This window comes from Colobus angolensis, unplaced genomic scaffold (assembly GCF_000951035.1).
Source record: "Colobus angolensis palliatus isolate OR3802 unplaced genomic scaffold, Cang.pa_1.0 Scaffold15, whole genome shotgun sequence".
NCBI classification, from domain to species: Eukaryota; Metazoa; Chordata; class Mammalia; order Primates; family Cercopithecidae; genus Colobus; species Colobus angolensis.
The window spans coordinates 8,852,884-8,876,910 of NW_012114599.1; the positions used below are offsets into that span (position 1 = coordinate 8,852,884).

Genomic DNA, 24,027 nt, shown 5'->3' on the forward strand with positions numbered 1-24,027 from the left:
CCACTGACTCCAATGTAACCGATAAAAATTATGTTTTTAAAGGCCTCTTGAAAATTGTGCTGAAGGCAGACAGCAAATGAAGAAACATCAATTCAAAGAAATTTCTAAACATTCAGTAAGAAAGGCAAGTCCATGGTACTTGAACAAAGAAAGTCCCATCTCTCCCAATACCCAGCTCAGCAGGGTAGAGCCTCCATTCCAGAATTCTGGAGCTAAGAATACAGGGATTCTACCATTCCCACTCTCCATCTAGAGGGATTTCTTCTCAGGAGGTGCAGTACTTCAATGTTTCTCATCCTACCTCTAAGTGCCTATTGCTGAGACTAAGACCTGGGTAAACACGGTCAAGAATAGCAGTTCCCTTTCTCTGCTCAATCCCCATTCATGGAATATACAGTCTGCCTGTTGAGAATACTGAGATCCTTATAGCCCTTGCCCCAGAGCTTGAAGTGATCATTGTTCTGCAACTGGAGAGCTAAAGTGACCTCAGGCTGCCCAGCTCTCCCTCCCTGCATCAAGTTCTCAGTTGCTGAAACAAGAAAGGCACTCGAAGAGAATCTTGTCAGTGTCCCAATTCTCAGTTCTAGGGCCTTAACCCAGAGATTTTGCCTAGTAGGAGAAATAGGCCACAAAGTGACTCTAAATTCTTCCCAAAAGGGCTGACTTTATTTTCAACAAAACGTGAAGAAGCTGAAACCAAAGGACAATCTCAAGAACAGTGAAGGTTGCAGTGAAAAAATATTGGGAAGAGTTTTATGATCTGATAAAGATACAGCCTAGTTTGTAGGCCAACTAGTTTGCAGGAGAAAACTGGGCAATCTGACAACTTGAAGGAATGTTCCTGAGGTCAAAACAAATATCAAACAAATCATTAAAATGAGCCAAATGAAAATTCTGGAGCAGAAAACTATAATAACTGAAATAAAACATTTATTAGAATTAATATAAGATTTGAACTGGAGAAAGAAAGAATTAGTGAACTTAAAAATAGATTGATAGAAGTTAGGCAAGCTGAAGGACAGAAAAATGAATGAGGAAAAATGAATAGATACTCAGAGAAATATAGAATACCATTAAGTACACCAATATACATATAATGGGATGATCAGAATAAAAGAGATAAAGGAGAAAAACATATTTAAAGATATAGTGACTGAAACTTCTTACATTTATTGACAATAATTACAACAAACTTCAAGTAGGGTAAACACAAAGAGACTCACAGACATATCACGTAAAAATGCTAAAAGTGAAAGATAATGGTAACTCTTCAAAGCAATAAGAGAAAAACAGCGTGCTACTTTTAAAAAATAAGGCAAAATAAAGACTTTATCAGATAAACAGAAGGTGAGGAACTGTGTTTCTAGCAAATTCACCTGGTAAGTATTACTAAAAGAAATTCTTCAGGCTAAAAGCAATTGACACCAGATTGTAATGTGGAGTCACACAAACGAACAAAGAGTACCAGTAAAAGTAATTATGCAAGTATAAAAGACACTATAAATGCATATTTTCCTTTCTTCTCCTGATGGATTTAAAGAGAAATTGTAAAAACTTTTATTTTTTTATATATAACGTCCTTTTTGTAATATATGCGTAATATATTTGCTGATAATAGTACCAATGAGGTAGGGAGAGTAAAGCTGTAATGGGTTAAGAAAATGACTACATATGGTAGAATAATAACTATAGAAATGTATTTTGAGGTTTATAATATTTATAGATGTAATACATAGAACACCACCACAAAAAAGAGGAAAATGAAATAAAGCTATATATCACTGGAATTAGGTTAGTTTAAGGCTAATTTTGATCAGTTAAGATGCATATAGTATATTCTAGAGTAACCACTAAAAATTAAGTCAAAAATATAGTGAAAAAATTATTAAAGAAATGAATATGCAACATTAGAAAATGCTCACTTAAAGCAAAAGAAAACCGTAGAGAGGAATTGAGAATCAAAAAAGACAACAGACATACAGAAAACAAAAGTAAAATGTAAGATGTAAATTCAAATATATGAATAAAAACATTAAATGTATGTGAATTAATTCAACCAGAAGGCAGAGGGTGTCAGGCTGGATATTTTTAATAAAGAAAACACTATCCATGTGTATGTTTAGAAAAGAAGATATACTTTAGATTCAAAGACACAAATAGGCTACAAGTAAAATGATGGAAATGACATATCTTGCAAACAGCAACTGTAGGAAAGCTGAAGTGGTTTTAAAAACTTAGACCAAATAGACTAAACCAGAAAATGTTACTAGAGATAAAGAAAGGCATTTTATAATTATAGTGGAGGAGATATCATGACTATAAGTATACATTGATAAATGCTTAGCTAGATTAAGACAAAAAGAGAGGACTCAAATTGCAAGACTGAGAAATGAAAGAGGGGACATTATTACAGACCTTACAGAAATAAAAAGAATTAAAACAAATACTGTAAAAAATTATATGCAAACAAGTTAGATAATTTATATGAAGTGGACAGATTCCTAGAAAGATACAAAGTACCTTAACTGACTCAAGAAGAAATAAACAATGCAAATAAACCTACAACAAATTAAAATATTAATTCAGTATTCAAAACCTACCCATTAAGAAAAAGCCAGAGTCCATATTGCTTCATGGATGAATTCTATCAAGCATTTAAAAAAGAATCAATAGAAATTATTTACAAACTCTTACAATAAATATGCTGAGGGAGAAGACTTCCCAATGTATTTCATGAAGACTGTTTTACCTTGATACAAAAACAGACAACAAAATCACGAGAAAACTACAGACCAACATATTTATGAATATGGACACAAAAATCCTCATTAACACATTGGCAAACTGAACCCAGCAATATATAAAGATAATTATGCACCATGACCAAGTGGGATATATCCCAGAAATGCAAGTTTGGTTTAACATCTAAAAATCACTTAATATATTCTGTCATATAAAAAAAAAAAAAAGTCCACCCCAATGGATGCTAAAATAGCATTTGACAAAATTCAGCACATTTTTACAATTAAAAAAAAACAAAAAGACAAGAAAAAATCTCAACAAGCTAGGAATAAAAGGAAATGTCCTCAAAATAATAATGACATATAAGAAAATCTCACAGCTAATATTATACTTACTGGTGAAAAACTGGATGCTTTCTCCCTAAGTTCAGGAACAAAATAAGGATGTCTGTTTCACCACTTGTATTCAGCATTGCGCTGGAGGTTCTACATAGGCCAATTAGCACAAAAAAAAAAAAAAAAAGAAATAAAAGACATCAAGATTGGATAGAAAGAAGTAATATTAGGACTATTTGAAGATGACATGATTTTGTGTATAGAAAATCCTAAGAAATCCACCTAAAATTATTAGTACTAGTAAATGAATTTATTAAAGTTGCAGAATATAAGATCAATACACAAAAATCAGTTTTTACTTCTTTACACTTGCAGCAAATGATCTAAATATGAAATTAAGAAAATTCCATTCATAATGACATCAAAAAGAATAAAATACCAGGGAATAAATTTAATAAAGGAAGTGTGAAACCTATATTCTGAAAAATACAATATATTAAGAAATTAAAGAAGATCTAAATAATGGAAAAAGACCTCATGTTCATCGATCAAAAGACTTAACATTGTTAAGATTATTCCCTAAAATCATCTACAGATTCAACATAGATACTATTTAGAAGTTGACTACCTGGTTCTAAAACTCATATTAAATTTCAGATAACCCCAAATAGCCAACAAATATTGAAACCAAACCAAGTTGACGGACTCATAGTTCCTGGTTTCAAAATTTACTACAAAGCCACGGTAATCAAAACAATATGCTACTGGCATAAGGGTAGACCTGCAGATCAAAGGAATAGACGTCCATTCAGAATTCCATTCCAGAAATAAACATCCAGAAATAAATTCGGCATCAAGAAATAAACCCTGCATCTGTGTTCAATTGATTTTCAACAAGGGTAGCAAGTTTATTAAATGGAGAAATGAATAGTCTTCAACTAATGGCATTGGGACAACTAGTTATTCATGTGCAGAAGAATGAAGTTGGATTCCTATCTCATATCATACACATAAACTAACCCCAAATGGATTAGAGACCTAAATAGAAGTACTAAAATCATAAAACTCTTAGAAGAAAACATAGGAGTAAATATTCATGACCTTCCTCAGCTTTGGCAACAGATTATTGGATATGATACCAAAAGCATGAGCAAAAGAAATAATAGATTAAACTGAACTTCACCAAAATTGCAATGGCTACAAGAAAAAATAAAAATAAAAACTTTTGTTCTGCAAAGGCCAGCATGAGGAAAGTGAAAAACTAATCCACAGAGTGGAAAAAAGTATTTGTAAATCACATATCTGATAAGGGTCTTGTATCAAGACTATACAAAAAACACTTAGGACTCAATCATAAAAAGACAACCTGATTAAAAATCGGCCAAGGATCTTAATAGATGTTTCATTAAGAAAAACGTACACATGGCCAATGAACCATTAAAAAAACTACTCAACATTATTAGTCACAAAAGAAATGCAAATCAAAAGCACAATCAGATGCCACTTCAAAGGCACTAGGATAGCAAGTATCAAAAAGTCAGATAACAAAAAGTGTTGGTGAGTATGTGGAGAAATTGAACCCTCCTACACTGCTAATGTGAGTATAAAATGATGCAGCTGCTTTGGAAAATAATCTGACAGTTTCTCAAATGATTTAAACATAGAGTTTCCATATAACCCAACATTTCCACTCCTAGGTATATACCCAAAGAAATAAAAATGTATGTCCACACAAAACCTTGTACATGGATGTTTTTAGTAGCACTATTCATAGCAGTCAACAGGCAGAAGCTACTCAGATATTCATGAACTGATGAATGGACAAATAATACAAGGTACATCTATACAACAAGATTTTATTCAGCCACAAAGAGGAATGAAGTACTGATGCATGATACAAATGAAAGAACTTTGAAAACACTATGCTAAGTGAAAAAGTCCAGAGATTAAGTGGAAGCCTTGTTTAATCTCTTTTTTTTTTCATTTCTAGTATTTATATGTTCTCTTTCTGCCCTGAAAGAGAGCCCTGATGATAGATTACCTTTATCCTGGATTCACCCTCTGAGTCATAATATTAGTAGAAATTAAATTCAAAAAGAAAAATATGCATGGGAATTTTTTAGCTGAATTTTTTTCCTTGTTGGTTAAATATAATTGCTTTTAATCTTAAAAGAGGGAATAAATATTTCTTTATTTATTCACCTTCAAATTCTTTCAAAACTTCCTGTATGCTTTAACAAGTCTTTCATCAAAGAGTCCCCCATATTCTTAGACAAAGGAATAAAAAAATTGTATTACCAAGGATTGAATATTTGTAATCTTTTAAAAGATTACAATCCTTGCCCTTCTCTTTCATACTAAAAATCTGAGTCAGATATCCACTCTAAATGATCTGTCCTAATATAATGGTCCTCTACCTTGAATAACTGGAAACCTTAGATAATCTGCTCAGTTAAATTAGAATGATACAAATATTTTGTCACACTCTGTTTTCTGTCTCCTTTAAGTTGACAGTCTTTACCCACAGGGCAGTGGGGTGCTTGAGATTCTTGAGCCTTATACAACAGGGAAAACTGCCAGGCTAATGGTCACTAGTTGAGAGATACAACCATTTACCCATTTTTCAATCCCATTTTTCGATCACTTAGCAATGAATTTAGTTATTCAACAATCTTAAGGTTTGTTTTCTATAGGACAGATACTATAATGGATGCCAATGATACAAAAGCAAATAATACAGAGCCCCTGTCCTTTGGTGCTCACCGTCTAATGCCCAAACGCAAAGAGGAGACGGGGGCGAATGTACAACAATATGCTATATATACTTCAGAATACATAATGGTGAGGTCAGTAAAGATTTCAGAAAGGAAGAGACACTGAGCTGAATCTTAAAAAACTGAGGATATGTTCTTCCAGCAGACAAAGGTGGGGTGCATGTACAGTGGTGTACATACTTTTAGGAGGAGGTGGAGATTATTTCATTGAAAGAATCATCCTGTAACCCACAGCAAAATAGCATGCCCAGATGACTATATCCTTCCCCACAGAGTTAAGCAAATCAATGTCAATACATTAAATCCTGACTTCCACATTTACAAAGCTCACAGAAAATCATTTAACCTCTTTCTCTGGAGATATGATAGGTCTTTAACCTCTTTATCAGGAGATCTTTTCCTGCACATGAACCCCACAGCATCCTCCAGAGTTGGGAATGAATCTCCTGAGCCTTCTTGGTGGTGATGGTGGTATAGTGGTGAGCATGGCTGCTTTCCTGAGCCTTTCATTTTTCTAGGAAAAAGGAAAGCTTAGCCTAGGTGAAGCAGGAAACTGGCCCACTTCCACTGTATACCTCACCAAGAACATGCCAACTCAGTCTGACCAACCCAACATGGGCAAATACATTTTGGAATATACAAACACAAACGTCCCCTATCTTGGAAATTCCTAACTTCAGAACAGAATTCCCAAGAAGTTTGAAATTAAGCCAGTCAAAGAAAGTGTCTGCAAATTCTTCTTTGAACAGAAAGCAGACTGCTGAGCACTGCTATGTTTAACTGTGGAGTCACTGTGTGTCCTATGTATCAATCACCTGGCATATTAAATAAGCAACATCTTCCATTGATGTACCCTCTTACCATGTATGAAAATATATAACACGCATTATTTCATAGGATAACTCTTGGCTAAAGAAGTCAACTGTTCTCTTGAGTAACGAGGAGGGAATAGAACTCTGTGTCATGATCAATGTCACTCAGGTAGTAAGTAACAGAGTCAGATCCAGAGCAGAGCTTTTTGGTTCCTGAGTTCATAATGTAGAATCTACTTTTTGTATTAATTATCGTTTTATTTTTCCCACATGACAAAAAGTTTAGAGGGGCAATTTAGTGTTGCTGTAGTGACTCAATAATACTGGCAAGAACTGCAGTTCTTTCCATCTGCTCCATTTACCTTACCGTGTAGGCCTTTGTCCTTGTGTTTGCCCACTCCTGGTCACCAAATGAGCAAATGAGTGCTGCAATTTCAGGCTTCAAGTTTACTCTCTGGGAAGGAAAGAGGTGGAAGGTGGAAGGGGTGCAGGAACAAGAGGGGCAAAAGCTGAGCCTGTCCTTTTTTTTTTTTTTTTTTTTTAACAAATATGAGTTTTCCTGAAGTCCCTCTCAGGGAACTCCTGTTGATATCTGTTTGGACAATATTCTGCTACCTGGTCATCTCTAGGTGCGGGGGACAATAGGAAAAGGGGTTTTGCTTTTGAACTTCTAAAGTAGAAAAAGTAAGGGAAGAGAGGGTATTGAATGACTCCTGGGTAAGAACCTATCTACCATGTCTAGAACTGAGCTGTATTAGGTTGGCTTTTTAAATATCATGTCTTAATTTTCACTAGATAGAAATTATTATTACATAGAATAATCGAAGGTAGCAAGGAGGAGGTTGGAATGTCAGAATATTTTGAATCAAAAAACACAATCTCATCCCTTCTTGTTCTGACTTAAATGCCTTGGCAGGGAAATTATTCAAATCTAGGAATCCTCGCATTTGCCATTAATATATCTGTTTTGTACTTTGTGTCTTTTTTTCACACATCTGTTTGTTGTTCTCTTTTGTCTCTTTTCCTTCAATTTTTAATACAAATTTTAAGCATATACCTATAAATAGAGAGGATAATATAATGAACCCCTATGTACCTATCAACCACCTGCACCAATGATCATTTTGCCAGCCTGGCTTTGACTATTCCCTCCTTTTATCCCTCCTGAATATTTTAAGAAAACTCATTTCATTTCTGCCACACCAAAATGAGTTATGTCTGTATGTATGCCTCTGATTTATTTTTGCTTCTTCAAACAGAAGAACTTACAAGGGTCTTAACATGGTTTTGAAAAAAATAATAATCAATGGAAAATTATTATTTTGAAATTCTCTCTCTTCTCCTTCTCTCTATATTTTGACCTCTTGTTCTACAAGATTAACAAGTTGGAAAAAATAAGAGAAATAAATGTTAAAAATGAGAAGCTAAATTTCTAAAGAACTGGGGTGTTAAGCAGAGCTTCAGCAACCCCCTAAGGGAGTACCTCTCCACTATGCAGAGCAGTATTTATCCTCCACCTAATATTTAGGTCACAGATATCTGTCATTTAAACTATCCTCAACAATTAACAAATGTGACAATTAGTATTCTATTCATATTTACATTCTTTAACTTTTGAAAAAATTATAAATCTTAAACCATGTTCTAGAAAGCAGCTTAATGGGAACTGCCACAATACCCTACATGAGAAGCTGTTTAAAATAACGGCTTCTGCTGTCTTAGAGATATTGATAACTTTTACCCTCCACTATCTTTTCCTTGAAGACAAATAATCCAAAATGTTAACCACTATTTCCAATTAAATAAATATGTAAAGTATGTATTTATTCATTCACTTACAGTGTTATTCATCTGTTCAGTCATTCGTTTATAAATTCATTCATTTATTAAACATTTCACAGGTCCCATATGCATGCTATCACTAGAATCTTTAAGGATGAAGACTCTAGTAAGGAACCATAATTGTCTCTCAGTTTTCATAAAGCTAGGTGAACCCATACCATAAGAGCTTTATGTGGGAATCAGGTAAAAAATGGTTATGATCTAAATATTTGGAGAGTAGAAATGCCAATCTCAAAAGTGTTTTGGAAAAAAAAAAAGCGTAGTGGCAGGATCATGGGGTGGGAAATGGGCCTGGCTGGAAGAATCGCTATATGTGTATTTTTATCATCCATGTGTTGGATGAAGCGGAGAGCTGCCAGATAGCTTCTTTTCGACAGCTTGGAGTTACTGTTGGGAACAGATCCATGTATGGAAGCGAAAGCCGAAAGGCACAGATAAGCTGAGATCCAGCTATGCAAACCATGTTTAGAGACACTTAAAGGACAAGCATCCCAGGTCCTTTCTTTCTGGTAAATTTAGAGAAGCCATCATACCGGGATCTTTTTTCACATCCAGCCCATGCGGACTGAGCAGCCAAGGCTTGACAGAGGTAGGTGCCGGGCTTTTGTGATGGAACTTATATAAAGGATCATTTGAAAATATTTCCTCCAGAGCCTTTGATGTCCTTTAAGGGAAGGTGCCAGATCATATTTTGAAAAGAAAAACAAACAAACAACAACAACACAAAAGGTTGGGGCTAGTGACTAAGAGATATTTAACAGCTCTGCCTCCACAAGACAAGGAAGCTTTGCTACGGAAGGAAAGTGACAGCACAGATTTGCTGCCAAATAAAATCTCTCTGCCCTGGGTCACTTACCATTTGGAATTTTGTGGATACAAGTCTTCCTCGACATTGCCAGCACCTTTAGAAATGAGCCACAGCTTCCGCGGGGTTCTGAGACTCACTATGTATTTTAGGCTAGGGTAGGTGGAATTTGTCTTTTTCCTTGCTTGTTCTCCTCAAGCCAGCAAAAACTCGCATGTGTGACTAGTTCTTCCTTAGACATAGGAAGAGCTGCTTGTAAACGACATTATTATTTTTGGCAGCTGAAGTCATTTTTGCAGTATTTCTCAGCAGATCGGAGGTTGATTACATCCTGTTCAAAGATTCTTGGGTTGTTTTCACAAACATGGGGTCTTACGCAAGTTGAAGTTGCTGAAACCAGCTGTGAGTCCTGGGCTTTTCTCAGCACCTTTAAAATTTCGTCTTCTTTCTTTTTTTTCTACTGACTGAAAACTTTGGAACTTGAGAGGAAATGTTTCCAAAGATTATTATCGTTTCGTCATCAGTGATGTTTTGGGAATAGATTGTGGCAGTATATCAAAAATTCTGTGTCTCAGGAATGCAAGGTAAAAGTGTGAATATGAACAGAGTAACCAGTATCTATATGACTGTCTCATATTTTCCAGAATACAGATTAATCCAGCCAAATCCTATCAATTGCACTTTGAAATGCAACTCCAGCTAATTACCAAATTGTAGTTATTAAATTAAAGCATATCTGTTAAAATTGTTAGCAAAGTCTGTGAACTCCTGCCAAACACAAAAGTCAAGAGAAAAAATTATAGGTCTTATCTATAAAATATGCATGTTTTGCCAAGATTAAATTAAATAAAATTTACACAAGATAATGGAATTTAAACTCAAGATTTATTTTGCTGAGAATAATTTGTCCATAATTCAAATAAGATTTGAACCAATTCTTTTTGCTTAGCTAAGTTTTCAATGCAGAGTATGAGTAGGAAAAAAGAAAAGAGAGAAATGGAGAAATATTGAATGTGACTTTCCTTCTCTGTTGACAGATGTGACATGCAAAATTGTTAATAAGTAAGTGAAAGAAAATAAAAATAATTTGTAATACTGACCAAGGAGATGTTCTCTGGATAAATTAGATGTCTGGGAAATGCAATTCATTTAACAGATACAGATGAAATGACTAGTTATGTGGTGGTTTCTTTCAAGCTGTGAATGTCCCATTACACCAAAAAAGTGGCAGAGGAAGAGGAAATGTGTCTTTTATTTCAATAATGCACTATAATTATTAAAATAATTACAATACTAAAAGATTATTTTCATCAAATTATTCTTTTATATGTCTATTTACATTGAGAGCACATTAAAATAACACATTTCTATATTTCTAAAATAGGCTATTTTACTTTACTTAAAAATACTAATAGTCTGTATTTGTGAGAGAGTTAGAAAGAGAGAGAGAGAGAATAAACGATGCCTTCTTTTTTTAAACTAACAGAGACAAGCTGTCATAACTTTTGCTAAAGTGAAACAGGCCTATGAAAAGATGGCTTTAAAATACTTAATTAAACACTACATACCAGCCGGCTTCTCAAAAGAAACAGCACAGCAGGAGTCTTTGCAATTTTCAAAATGTAATAGGTTCACATAAATGATGCCACTAGTATTTGTGAACAGATGCAATGTGTATATGATATCAGCTACTATGTTCTCGTTTGCCTACTGCCAAGTACATTTCAAATGTGCACTCCTCATGAGAAATGTCTGCTCCTGTTTTTTCTTTTGAAAACTAATTCAAGAAGCATAATATAAATAATAGAGAATGACTTACTGCTAATTTTGTATATACTGTCAACATTTATGGAAGAAAATTCATGACAGTCAAGTTGCTTGCCCTTGTAACTCATGACTTCTTAAGCATTTAGTGATGACTATACATGTAGAAAATCTTAAAGAAATAATATTTTGAGAGGAAAATTGAAGGTGTTGGTAGTCTTATGTAAAAAAAGAAATAAATATAAAAAAAGATGGCTGGGCATGGTGGCTCACGCTTGTAATCCCAGCACTTTGGGAGACTGAGGAGGGAAGATCATGAGGTCAAGAGATTGAGACCATCCTGGCCAACATAGTGAAACCCCATTTCTACTAAAACTACAAAAGTTAGTCGGGTGTGGTGGTGCATGCCTGTAATCCCAGCCACACAGGAAGCTGAGACAGGAGAATTGCTTGAACCTGGGAGGCAGAGGTTGTAGTGAGCTGAGATCATGCCACTGCACTCTAGCCTGGGTGACAGAGAGAGACTCTGACAAAAAAAAAGAAAATCATTGGAAGGTGAAGGTTTCCTAGGATCCAGATCACCTGGTATTCTGATCAGACATGATCTGCCCATGAAGATCCTTTTTCAATTTTTTATCTTAAAGTTATGTGACATTTTCAAGTCTCATGGCAAGGTATTGGAAGAAAATTGTATGCCAGAGAATTTTTTATAGTAGTTTTAAGGTTTGTGAAGTAATACAAGGGAAACAAATTCAAGAGGCACTTGGTACTGTTGAGGAGAAAACGGCCCCTCTTATCCCATTGATTTCTTTCCCTGATATGAGCCATGGTTATCAACTCTGACTGCACATGAAAATCACTTAGGTTAGGTGATGCCCATTTTGCACCCCTGAGGAATTAAATATGTTAGTGGAGTCCAGACAAGGGTAATTTAAGTCCATTCCATGAAATTCTAATATGCAACCAAGATTAAAAATCATTCCCTTTGTGCAATTAAAGAAAAGTTGTTGCCAGTCTAATTTATTTGAAAAGAGGAGTTAACAAAACCACAGCTGAAGATTAGGAAAAAAATGTACTTTCTCCCAGAAGGATAATTTCCTTGGAAGTTTTATCGATATAATCTTGCTAACAGAGAATCCTTATTTTAAAAGTTTCAGCATGTTTAAAAGGAAGTGTTCTCTACAATAAAGGATTGATATATATCTATTTGACATCTATCATACTCCTTAGCCTGAATCCTATGTGAATGCTACCCACGATTATTGAAAGCTACAAAATATATATAAGTGACATTATGGTTCTTAACAACAGATACTGAATGAAATTTTCTATTGTTTTAGAAAATCATCAAACAGGCCGGGCGCGGTGGCTCAAGTCTGTAATCCCAGCACTTTGGGAGGCCGAGACGGGAGGATCACGAGGTCAGGAGATCGAGACCATCCTGGCTAACACGGTGAAACCCCATCTCTACTAAAAAACACAAAAAACGAGCCAGGCGAGGTGGCGGGCGCCTGTAGTCCCAGCTACTCAGGAGGCTGAGGCAGGAGAATGGCATGAACCCGGGAGGCGGAGCTTGCAGTGAGCTGAGATCCGGCCACTGCACTCCAGCCTGGGCGATAGAGCGAGACTCCGTCTCAAAAAAACGAAACAAAACAAAACAAAACAAATCATCAAACAGACATCTTGAAAGGCAGTGTTAATTTTGGATAGCAACAATTTTCTAAAAAAATTGGCACACTTATTCTAAAAAAGGAAAATCATGCTTTTATTTTTACTTTTACCTTTCTAGGAAGTGCTACGAACTTCCTAAATTTTAAAAATGAAACCATACCTTAACAGAAGTGATGAGGACCAGGAAATGTCTTGAATCATTTTCTGAACCAGGTGTGTTTTAGGTAAATGAGAAAGAAGACTCCAGTGAATATTTATTCTGAGCAATGTGTTAGATTCCGATTAATAATAATAATAGACAATAATCATTATAACTCTAGTTCCTTAATCTGCCCAGCAGCTTGCCTTCTGAGAGACAAAGTGCAGTTATATATGAAATGATTCTAAGAACCATTACCAATTGCAAGCTATTGTTGAATTTAATGCAAAGAAACACAAGCTATTGTTGAATTTAATGCAAAGAAACACAAAAATAGCAAACTATTTTTAAATCTTTGCTACTTTTATTGCTTCACTTATATAGATAAAATACATTCTATGAAATAAAAAGTCTTTTTGTTGTTGCAGTTAAAATCCTAAGTCCTAGATTCAGACAAATCTATGTTCAAATCCCAACTATGCTACTTTCTGCCATGCTGGGCATGTCACCTAAAAACTATCTTGATATGTATGGAGCTTTTACTATTTTCCAAGCACACTTCTAAGCAAGTTACAGGTATTAATTTATTAATTCTGACAATTAACCCTATGATATAGTCACCCATTTTACAGATGGAAACACTGACACACGGAAAAGTTAAATAATATGCCCAAGGTCACACAACTAGTAAAAAGAGGAAGTAGGATTTGAACCCTGCGTTTAACCTCTGTGCTACACTGCTCCACAGTCATTTCCTTGCCTTTTAAAAATGAAAAACAAATAATAAAATTAATTTGTGAAAGACATTCAGTAGTGTTACGGCAAGGTGTAAGAGCAAAAAAATATTATTATTATTCTCAGATTACTGTCCACTTAGTTTAATAAATAATCATTTGAAAAAGTTTTTGTGAATACTAGCTCTGTAAAAGTTAACATTAAACACTCTTTATAAACTAACATTTCCAAAGTGTTGAGTAGACATTTTTTGAAAATCAAAGTTAAATTATTATTTTGTGGCCATATTTCATCCTTGTAGTCTCCCTGCCTATCATATTAATCATGTTTCAATCAATGGATGTTGAAATGTTTAACACTCTTCCCTTCGCTCTTCAACATTCTGTAAGCAAAGATGATTGGAAAATGAGATAAGAATCATTTAAATGAAAGTTAGTATTATATTGAGGGAGCTATCACCCATACATGATAAATTTCATTTAATTTTCAAGTCATTAATCTAAAATGAACAATAAGAAATCCACTCAACAATTCACTTACATTTGCTTGTAAGCATATGACTTTTGGAAATTCAACATACAATTTTTACCAATTTTGTGAGTTGTGCATTTAGTTTTGTAAGAGTTTTGAAGAAATTATTTTACATATAAGGTGTAGGGAAGTTGGTCAGTTGTACTTTTGTAAAAGGGAATGAAATGAAAGCTTACTTCTTCTTTCCTCACTTTCTATCAGACGTGTGGAGGAATAGAGGTCACATCCACCTTCTAACACTATTTTCACTCTACCACACATTTAAGAACACTTACTATATCATTTTCCCAGAGATGATTTTGCTATCATTAATATTTAAATATTCTTTTGCTTAAAAAGATAAATATCTACTGTGATACTACAGGCAGGGGAAAGGAAAAACAACTAATGAGATTAGAGATTTAAACACAAAATTGAATTCCTTCACATCTCATAAATCATAAACCCTGATATATTACATTTTTTAAAATTATCAACAACCATGTCAACAATAAACTATGGTAATTTATAAAGTTATACCTTCTTGAGGAATGTGAGGAATTGGAAGACAAAATAAGAACACAACATGCTAAAAACCAAATCCCAAAGTTTTGTTATAAAGAAACCAAATTTACATAACATTTATGAATTTAGCTTATGTTCAATATATGTGACCCTGAGCCAAGGTAAAGGCCCATGCTCTTTTGGGGAACACAGACTAAATACATAACCATTATAAAGAGTATATGCCCCCAAAACTTGTTTTTTTCTTCTCAATAATCCATTTGGGTTACCATGTCCAAGTTACTGGATAATTGTATCTACTTTAAGAGGAAGGATACAGTAAATATTCATTAAATAGGTTGAGAAACAGACCTCCAAAAGTTCACCAAGGTTGTAACCTTCCAAATCACAGTTTTCAAAATTTGGTTGAAAAAGAACTGTCTTTTCGCATGTTTGGTGAAGTAAAGCTTTCCATGGTAAAAAAAAAAAAAAGGATCTATGAAATATTGCATAAAATTTATCCCCATCTCAGGTGTCAGAGGGTACACTAACACATGACTAGCTCTGAGAAATTCTGCAGAAGGTAATCTGAGCACAAGCTTGTTATATTCAATGATGGTTTAGAATCCAGATGAAGAGTAGCTGATTTGGTGTGCTCCTTAACCTCTCAGTACTGAAATTAGGCTAACTCAAGATTAGTCATTCCTCTAAAGGAATTAATTTGACATGGACCTATGGTTTTAACATCTGGGAAATGCCTACATGTGAAGAGAGTGGGATGCCTAACTTACAGAATGCCTATTTAAGCTCCATTGACATCTTCAATACCAGCACTCCAAACATGTACGTATAGTGATTCTAAAAGTACAGAAAAGTCTTTTGAATATTGTTATTGTTGCTGTTGTTGGGAAGTGACAATTGCACAACTGCTCTCCTTTGACTGAGATTCAGCCTATATAGAAGCCTATATATCAGCGATATAGAAGACGTTTGAGTATTTGTAGGTGTGTATGCATGCACACATTTATTGTGTTTCCAGAGCACCTAGAATTGAGCTCTATGAGCATTTTAAACAAATGTGATTTTTTTTTTACTTTTTTCTATTTTTGTAATTTTTAAAAATGTTTTGTCGGTACATAGTATATATATATTTATGGGGTACATGAGATGCTTTGATACAGGCATGCAATGTGAAATAAGCACATCATGGGGAATGGGATATCCATCCCCTCAAGCATTTACCCTTTGAGTTATAAACAGTCATATTAGACTCTTTTTTTTTTTTATACTTTAAGTTCTAGGGTACATGTGCATAACGTGCAGGTTTGTTACATATGTATACTTGTGCCATGTTGGTGTGCTGCACCCATCAACTCGTCAGCACCCATCAATTCATCATTTATATCAGGTATTACATTACTTTAAAATGTACAATTAAGTTGTTATGGACTACAGTCACCCTGCTGTGATAGCAAATAGTAAGTCTTATACCCATCAAATATTTTTGTACCCATTAGCCTTCCCCATACCCCGCAACTACACTTCCCAGCCCCTGGTAACCATCCTTCTATTCTCTATGTCCATAAGTTCAATTATTTTGATGTTTAGAAACATCAAAACTGAATAGTACACCACTGTGTGTATGTACCACATTTTCCTTATCCATTCACCTGTTGATGGACGCTTAGGGTGCTTCCAAATCTTAGGTATTATAAGCAGTGCTGCCACAAACATAGGAGTACAGATATCACTTCCATATATTGATTTCCTTTTTTGCAGGATATATACCTAGCAGTGAAATTGTTGGATCATATGTAGCTCAATTCTTAGTTTTTTGAGGAGCCTCCAAACTGTTCTCCATAGTGGTTGTACTAATTTACATTCCCACCCTGAGTGTACAAAGGGTTCCTTTTCATCACATCCTCACCAGCATTTGCTATTGACTGTCTGTTGTGTATAAGCCATTTTACCTGGGGTGAAATATGTCATTGTAGTTTTGATTTGCATTTGTCTGATGATCAGTGGTGTTGAGCACCTTTTCATATGCCTGTTTACCGTTTGTATGTCTTCTTTTGAGAAATGTCTATTTAAATCTGCTGCCATTTTAAAAAATCTGATTATTAGAATTTATCTAGTAGAGTTGTTTGAGCTCCTTATATATTCTGGTTATTAATCCTTTGTCAGATGAGTAATTTGCAAATATTTTTCTCCCATTCTGTGGGTTGCCTCTTCACTTTGTTGACTGTATTATTTGCTGTGCAGAAGCTTTTTAAATTGATGTGATCCCATTTATCCATTTTTGCTTTGGTTGCCTGTGCTTGTGGGGTATTGCTCAAGAAATCTTTGCCCAGACCAATGTGCTGGAGATTTTCTTCAAGGTTTTCTTGTAGTAGTTTCATGGTTTGAGGTATTAGATTTAAGTCTCTAATCAATTGTTATTTGATTTTTGTATTTAGGGAGAGACAGAGGTCCAGTTTCATTCTTCTGCCTATGGATATTCAGTTTTCCTAGGGCTATTTACTGAAGAGACTTTTTCCCAATGTATGTTCTTGGCAACTTTGTGAAAAATAAGTTCACTATAGTGTGTGGATTTGTTTCTGGGTTCTTTATTCTGTTCCATTGGTCTCTGTGTCTGTTTTTATGCCAGTAACCTGCTGTTTTATTTACTCTAGCTCGGCAGTATAATTTCAAGTCAGGTAATGTGATTCCTCCAGTTTTGTTCTTTTGCTTAGGATAGCTTCAGCTATTCTGAGTCTTGTGTAGTCTCACATAAATTTTAGGACTGTTTTTTCTATTTCTGTGAAGAATGTCGTCGGTATTTTGATAGGAATTGCATGGATTCTATAGATTGCTTTGGGTAATACAGATATTTTAACAATATTCGTTCTTCCAATCCATGATTATGGACTATTTTTCCATTTTTTTGTTGTCCTCTTCAGTTTCTTTCATCAATATTTTATCGTTTTCATTATAGTAATCTTTCACTTCTTTGGCTAAGTTAATTCCTAGGTATTTAATTTTATGTGTGGCTAATGTAAATGGGATTACTTTTTATTTTGTTTTTATATTGTTCACTGTTGGCATATGGAAATGCTGCTGAATTTTGTGTGTTGATTTTGTGTCTTGCAACTTTACTGAATTTGTTGATCAGTTTAATAGCTTTCATGTGGAGTCTTTTGGTTTTTCCAAATATCAGATTGTATCATCTGCGAACAAGGACAGTTTGACTCCTTCCTGTCAGATGTGGATGCCCTTTCTTTCTTTCTCTTGTCTGATTGCTCTAGATAGGACTTCTAGCACTATGTTGAATAAAAAGTACACTAGTGTAATTGTGTGACTATCTCACTATACCAAGTTCATTTAGTTAGCTGGAGACATGGTTCTGAAGAACTCAGAGTACACAAAAATGGACCATTGCAAAGCAGTTGGGTGAGAACTATGAGATAGAGTTAATGGCACAGACCAGTAGAGATGTGGGTTGAGGGAGCAGCATATGCAAAGTCTACAGAAAAGGGAAATTAAGACAAATTATGGATGGGAAACCAGAAATAGTTCATTATTACAAAAGGTACTTTGTTGTTTTCTTTTGTTTACTCTTTATTGAGGTATATTAAACCTAGAGAAACATGTGATTATGCAGCTCAAGGAATTTTCATAAATGGAATTGACCCATATACCCATCAAATAGATCAAGAAACAGAGTTATCCTCAGCACTTCAGAAGTCCCCCTTATGCCACCTTCCGGACCATTTTCCTCTCAAGGATAACCACTAGCCTAATCTTTATTAGGGTTTTGCTATTGCTCGAGCTTTTAGGTGTGAGATAGTCAGGAATAAGATTGAAGAGGCGATGATGAGAATCCCGTATATTGCTAATAAGTTGGAACTTTGTTCCGAAATCAGTGGCTGGAGAGTAGGAGGTAAGGGGTCTAACCAGGAATGTGATCAGATCTGTGACATCTTTCTTATACTGCATATGGACTGCTATTTCCTGACCCAAAGTAGATAATTAATGTTTGATGAATAATCAAGTGAATAAATGAGTATTCTTTACTTAATCTAAGTAATATGTTTATTATTCAAAATCACATGAAAGTATTTGAATGTTCTAATAAATCTTCACAACTGTGCTAAAGGAATAAAGGTATTTTTAAAATGCAATTATATTCTTATTGTAAGAACCAATGAGATAAAGTATATGTTTAGTTTTTGTCACCTAGTAATTACCCAATAAATATTAGTTATTATTAGTCACTCAACAAGCATTTATTGCACATCTGCTATCTTTCAAACCCTATATTTTGGTGTATAAAATGATGACTAAGACACAAATAATTTGTTAATAAAATGTGAGAATCTAAAGAAAAGAAAATTGCAGAGGTTGAAAACTAGACAACAGTCCATAAACCTGGGAGCAAAGATGGAAGTCTGGCTAAATGGTTGTGCTTTCTTCAGTGGGTTAGATGAATGACATGATGAAAGGAAAGCTTAATTGAGATAAACCATGTAGCAATGAGTAGAAATTTTTCTAAAGAATGTTTTGTAATGACTATAGGTTCAATATTATTAGATCCATTTCTAGGATTATATTCACTTTGTTTGCTTTTCTGTCTATATTCATTGGCCTAGAAGGGACTAAATGGAACATATCAGAATCCTGTTGGAGGATTGCTATGGATGCTGGGCAAGGGGAGATTTAAATTCTTCTGAGAATGATATTAAGATATCTAGAGATGATGACAACAGTCTTTGATGCTTCATGGTAAGATCTTGATTGAGGGTGAAGAGTACAGCAGAGTGGAAAGAAAGAAGGAGAAGTTCCTTTGACACTTTGATTCCCTGGTTATAAGATAATCTGAGACCTGGGACACCCTTTGCATCCACAGGGGAATGACATATTCTTGTTGTAAAGCTTTTATCAGATCCCACATGAGTGGTAAATGAGATGAAGCCTTGGATTGAGATACCTACTAGGTGGGCAAGGGGCAACTCCCAAAAGGACATGATGAGGCACAAACCAAAATAGATGTCCATCCACACATTGAAGTACATGAAAGAAACATTTATCTTCCTTAGTATATTTCCCTATCTCACCAGGAGGGTGTACTGGGTGATTTCTAGAAAGCTCGCTTCCTCTAAGTTACTGATTTAGTTACAGATACATTTCCCAAAGTGAAGGTAGATTGCATTCATATTCATCAAAAGAAGCATACAGGTCAAAAGAGAGTGCTTTTGAATCAAAATATCTAGAAATAAGGGAGATAAATGAAACTTGACAACATTATTTAAAATGACAGTCTTCTAAAATGAGCAAATATATGCAATTATTTCCTAACTATTTTGCTAATTTACTTGAAGAACTGAAAATACAAAGAGTATATAAATACATCTTAATGAAGGTTCCAGAGTGTTAAGGTCACTGGGGTGTTAGATATATAACTCAAACAATACAGGAAACAAATACAAAGTAAAGAAGCATAAGGAGATCGAGAAGGGTAGAGAAAAGAAAGTATGTTTAGATTAGGTGATCACAGGAAATAAAATTTGAGCAGAAAACTCAATGAAGTAAGGAAACAAATCATATGAATAACTGAGGAGATTGCCAGACAGAGAAAATGCAGCGAAGGAGACGCCTTGAAGTAGAAACAGTTTGATGTGTTCTAGGGACAGTAAGCAGCCCCATGAGAACAGGTAGGAGAGTTTCTCAAACATTACGTCAGAGATATAGCCAGCAGCTAAATCACTAGGTCTTTGAGAGCTATAGATTTGGCTGAGGGTCCTAGAAGCCACTGCAGGATTATGAGCTGAGAAATAAATGATCTAGTTTACCTTCGTAAAAGTTCTTCCTGGCTGCAGTAGGCAGAAAAGACAATAGAGACGCAAAAGCAAAAAAACAAAACAAAAGTCAGATGATAATACGTTACCTTATAGGTTCAGTGTCTATGTAATTGATTATCAGAACAATTATATTTTTAAGAGTGAAAGAGGGAGCTATTAATAATGACACTGGATCAACACCAGTGAACTGGGAATGTCCCAAGAAAATGGAGACATATGTTTTCCCTAATTAAAAGGCTCTTTTCAAGAATAAATGAATACTTAGTTCAAATAAAGTCTGCTAAAATTAATAGTTCCATTTTTTTCACCAAATATTAGATTTATAAGATACTGATGGACCACAGGCTAAAAATAACTTTGTAAATGAATAAACTAGCAACTACTGGGTTAAATTCAGATAAATTTATCCTGGAGGACTGTCTTGGGAATATTGAAGCCACTGGTTATAGTAACGCAGTGTTTCTCAAGGTCATTTGTCCATGGATTTCATTGTTTTAAGAAACAATGAAACTCAATATGACTGGAACTCAATATGAGAGATGTATGGTCCATAGAGTGGAAAGGATGATGAACATGATTCAAAGATCTGACCCAGAAATTTTAATTAGATTGCTGGAAAGAAACTCAGAAGTATGAGGTATTCCAAATCCCAGTTTTTTGTTTTGTTTTATTTTTTGTTTGTTTTTTAAAAAGCTGACCAATAAAGATGGTATATATTTAATGTGTGCAACATGATTTGTTACATGTGTACACAAACCACTATCTAGAAACAACAACACACTAATGTAGCTGCTAGTGAAATCCCAAGGTTGTTCTGATCATGAGATAGAAAGAAGCCTTTTTCCACTTTTTATGAAACATCAAATATTTGCTTTGTGCTTTTGGCTCCATGGACTTCAGTTTATGTCTGGGAATATTTTAAATAAAGGCTTCCTGTTGCACTGCCCTTATCCTCCAGCAAGGACTTGGGATCAGAGTCAAAGACTGTGGTCTAGAAAAACAGATTCTGACTCGGCTATTGACACAGAAGCCAGAAACATGTAAGGAAAATAAAAGTATGAAGACTAGAAGATGAGTTTGGCAATGACAGGAGTGCCTGAGCTGGTCCGATTACCAACCAGAAGATTGTCCTAGGTCCTGGGATGAATGCTGTTGCCTGCACCTGGCTCCCCCATAAATTCTAATGGGGAGGAGTGTGTGGGCAGACAGACTCTAGGACATTTGGGAACTGTCACCAACTCAAAGACCCTGGCTTACAAATGAACAATACATTTTAAAAAGCTGCTTGAAGAATATCTCTCTAATTCTCTCGTATTTCCCAGTATTTCCTAGTATTTCCTTGGGAAACAACTCACCTTTTGTTCCTGGTAACAATGGGAGCTAGCACAAAAGCAATTCCTATGTACCAGACACTTTTCTCAGTGCTTTTACATATATTAACTCACTAAATCCTAACAATAACCTTACGAGCTGGATCCTATTATCATCCCCATTTTTAGATGAGGAAAATGAGACAGAAAAATGCTAAAGAAATCTGTCCAAGGTTACACAGTTAATTACAGTAGAGCTGGAAAAGTCTGACTCCAAAGTCAGTGCTATCCTCCACTCCACTGTAAGCAAATGAAGCGCAGAGATGAACTGAGAAAGGTATCTTCCTTTTCTCCAATACCACTAGTTCCAGTCCTTACGATTATATATAACATGATTCTTCTTCCACGTGACACTCTTTGAAGTCTCTGTAGATCAACAATTATTTATGTTTCTCTCAAATTTTCTCTGTGGCTCCAGTTTCTTTAGTCTATCCTCTTATCATGTAAGTGGATTCTGGCTTATATTAGTGCCTGAAGATTTTTCTTCAAATGTGCTCTTATTTCTATTTTATTATTAATTTAGTTTGTATGTTGAGTGAGCTGACAGCCACAACTCAGCCAAGAAATAGTTTTTCGGTAATTTTGAGAGCTCAGGTGCAGGATCTTCAGATCTACCCCTATTAAAGTTCCTCTATTAAGATTTTTATGGATTTCACATATCATCCAGCCTGCTTTCAATCTTCAACTTTGATATCCATTGCAAACATAGTGAAAATGGCTTTTTTTAATCTTCATCCAATAGTTTGACAAAGTATTTGGACAAAACCAAGGACAGAGCCTTGCAGCATATCACCCACTCACTGCTATTCATCTAGAGTCGGCAGTCTTTGAGCACAGTTGTTAGTGAGGATTATACTAAATTGTATTGTTCAGTCCACATTTCTCCATTTGGCCTTAAGTAATTTTATGTAGTTATGTTAAAAATCCCAGTGAAGGTCAGAAACCAACAGTATTTATCTGTCTGACAGGTTTTAGATCCCTAAAGCTCATGAAGTTAGAATGGCTTTAATTTGAACATTGAAATTATACTTGCAATCTTGTGGTTCCTATTCCAACCTCTAGAGTCCCTTAAAGACTACTGATTGGTTCAATGTTCTCTTGTAAAAAGGTTTCATACATTGGCATGTAATTTACTTTTGCAAAATGTCTGAATAAATTTAGAGCAGTCAGGTACTGTTTTACCATCATTTTTATCTTTGACTTTAGTTTCACTTTATTAATGTTTATTGTTCACCCTCCAACCAATATATGCAACTGTCTATTCAGCCCATTTACGCAGAGCCTAAAGATTCAAATTTAACAGGTCGTGATTTAAACTGATCAGCTTTACTATACATCTGACTGATCTTTCTGATTTATCTCTTTGGTCAACTGTAAACTAAAAATCAGCTTAGATCCCCTTTTTTACTTAAGTGTGCACAGCACATCAAATCAGTCCCAAAATCTGATAATTCATACCTCCTGAATGTCTTTCATATCCATTACCATCTTCCTCTTATATTACATAAGTTATCGCAATAGCATGGTAAGAGATGTCCTGCCTCCACCCTGGCTGCTCCCTACTATTCTCCACATTGTTGCCAAAGTGATTTGCTAAAACACAATTTTTATCAAGCACATCCACATGTAAAAATCTTTCAATAAATCCCTATAACTCTCAGGATACAATTCAAATTCATTAACTTAATACCAAAGACCCTTGAAATTGTAGTTCTGCCCGTTATTATCAATTGCTAGTAACCCTAAGTTTGTCTCTCACTGTCTCCCCATAAGCACCCTTTGTCCCAGTTACACCAAACTACTTATGATTCACTGAACTAGTCAGAGTGGCTCAGATCTCCATTCCCTGACATGTTGAATACCTTCTTTCTTGAGTGCTTTTTTCCCTCCTTTTTCTCTTGATGAACTCTCAATAGAGTTTTAAGGAACCATTCTTTCTGTGAGGCTCCACTCCCCATTACCCAATACTGATTTATATTCTCCCTTTCTGCTCCCTCTGCCCCCGTGGATATCTCTGTAATGGTACTTAACATTGTCAACATGCATTTTTCTATCTCTTCATTAGACTCTAAGTGCCTTGAGGGTGTATATCAATCTTACTCATCTTGATATACTCAGGACTTGACATACAGTGGGTATGCTTGACAAATCTTTACTGAACAACATAGCTAATAAGTCAAAGTAATT

The 24,027-nt window shown here is 34.9% G+C and overlaps 1 protein-coding gene across 1 annotated transcript in view; it reads left to right on the forward strand.

The window, feature by feature from the left end:
- The first annotated feature begins 9,007 nt into the window (after positions 1-9,007).
- SLC8A1 (solute carrier family 8 (sodium/calcium exchanger), member 1) overlaps positions 9,008-24,027 on the forward strand; it is a 394,332-nt gene continuing 379,312 nt past the window's right edge. Inside the window, exon 1 of the mRNA XM_011935927.1 lies at positions 9,008-9,094. The gene's annotated coding sequence lies outside the window, so the exon portion shown is untranslated. The remainder of the gene's footprint in view (positions 9,095-24,027) is intronic.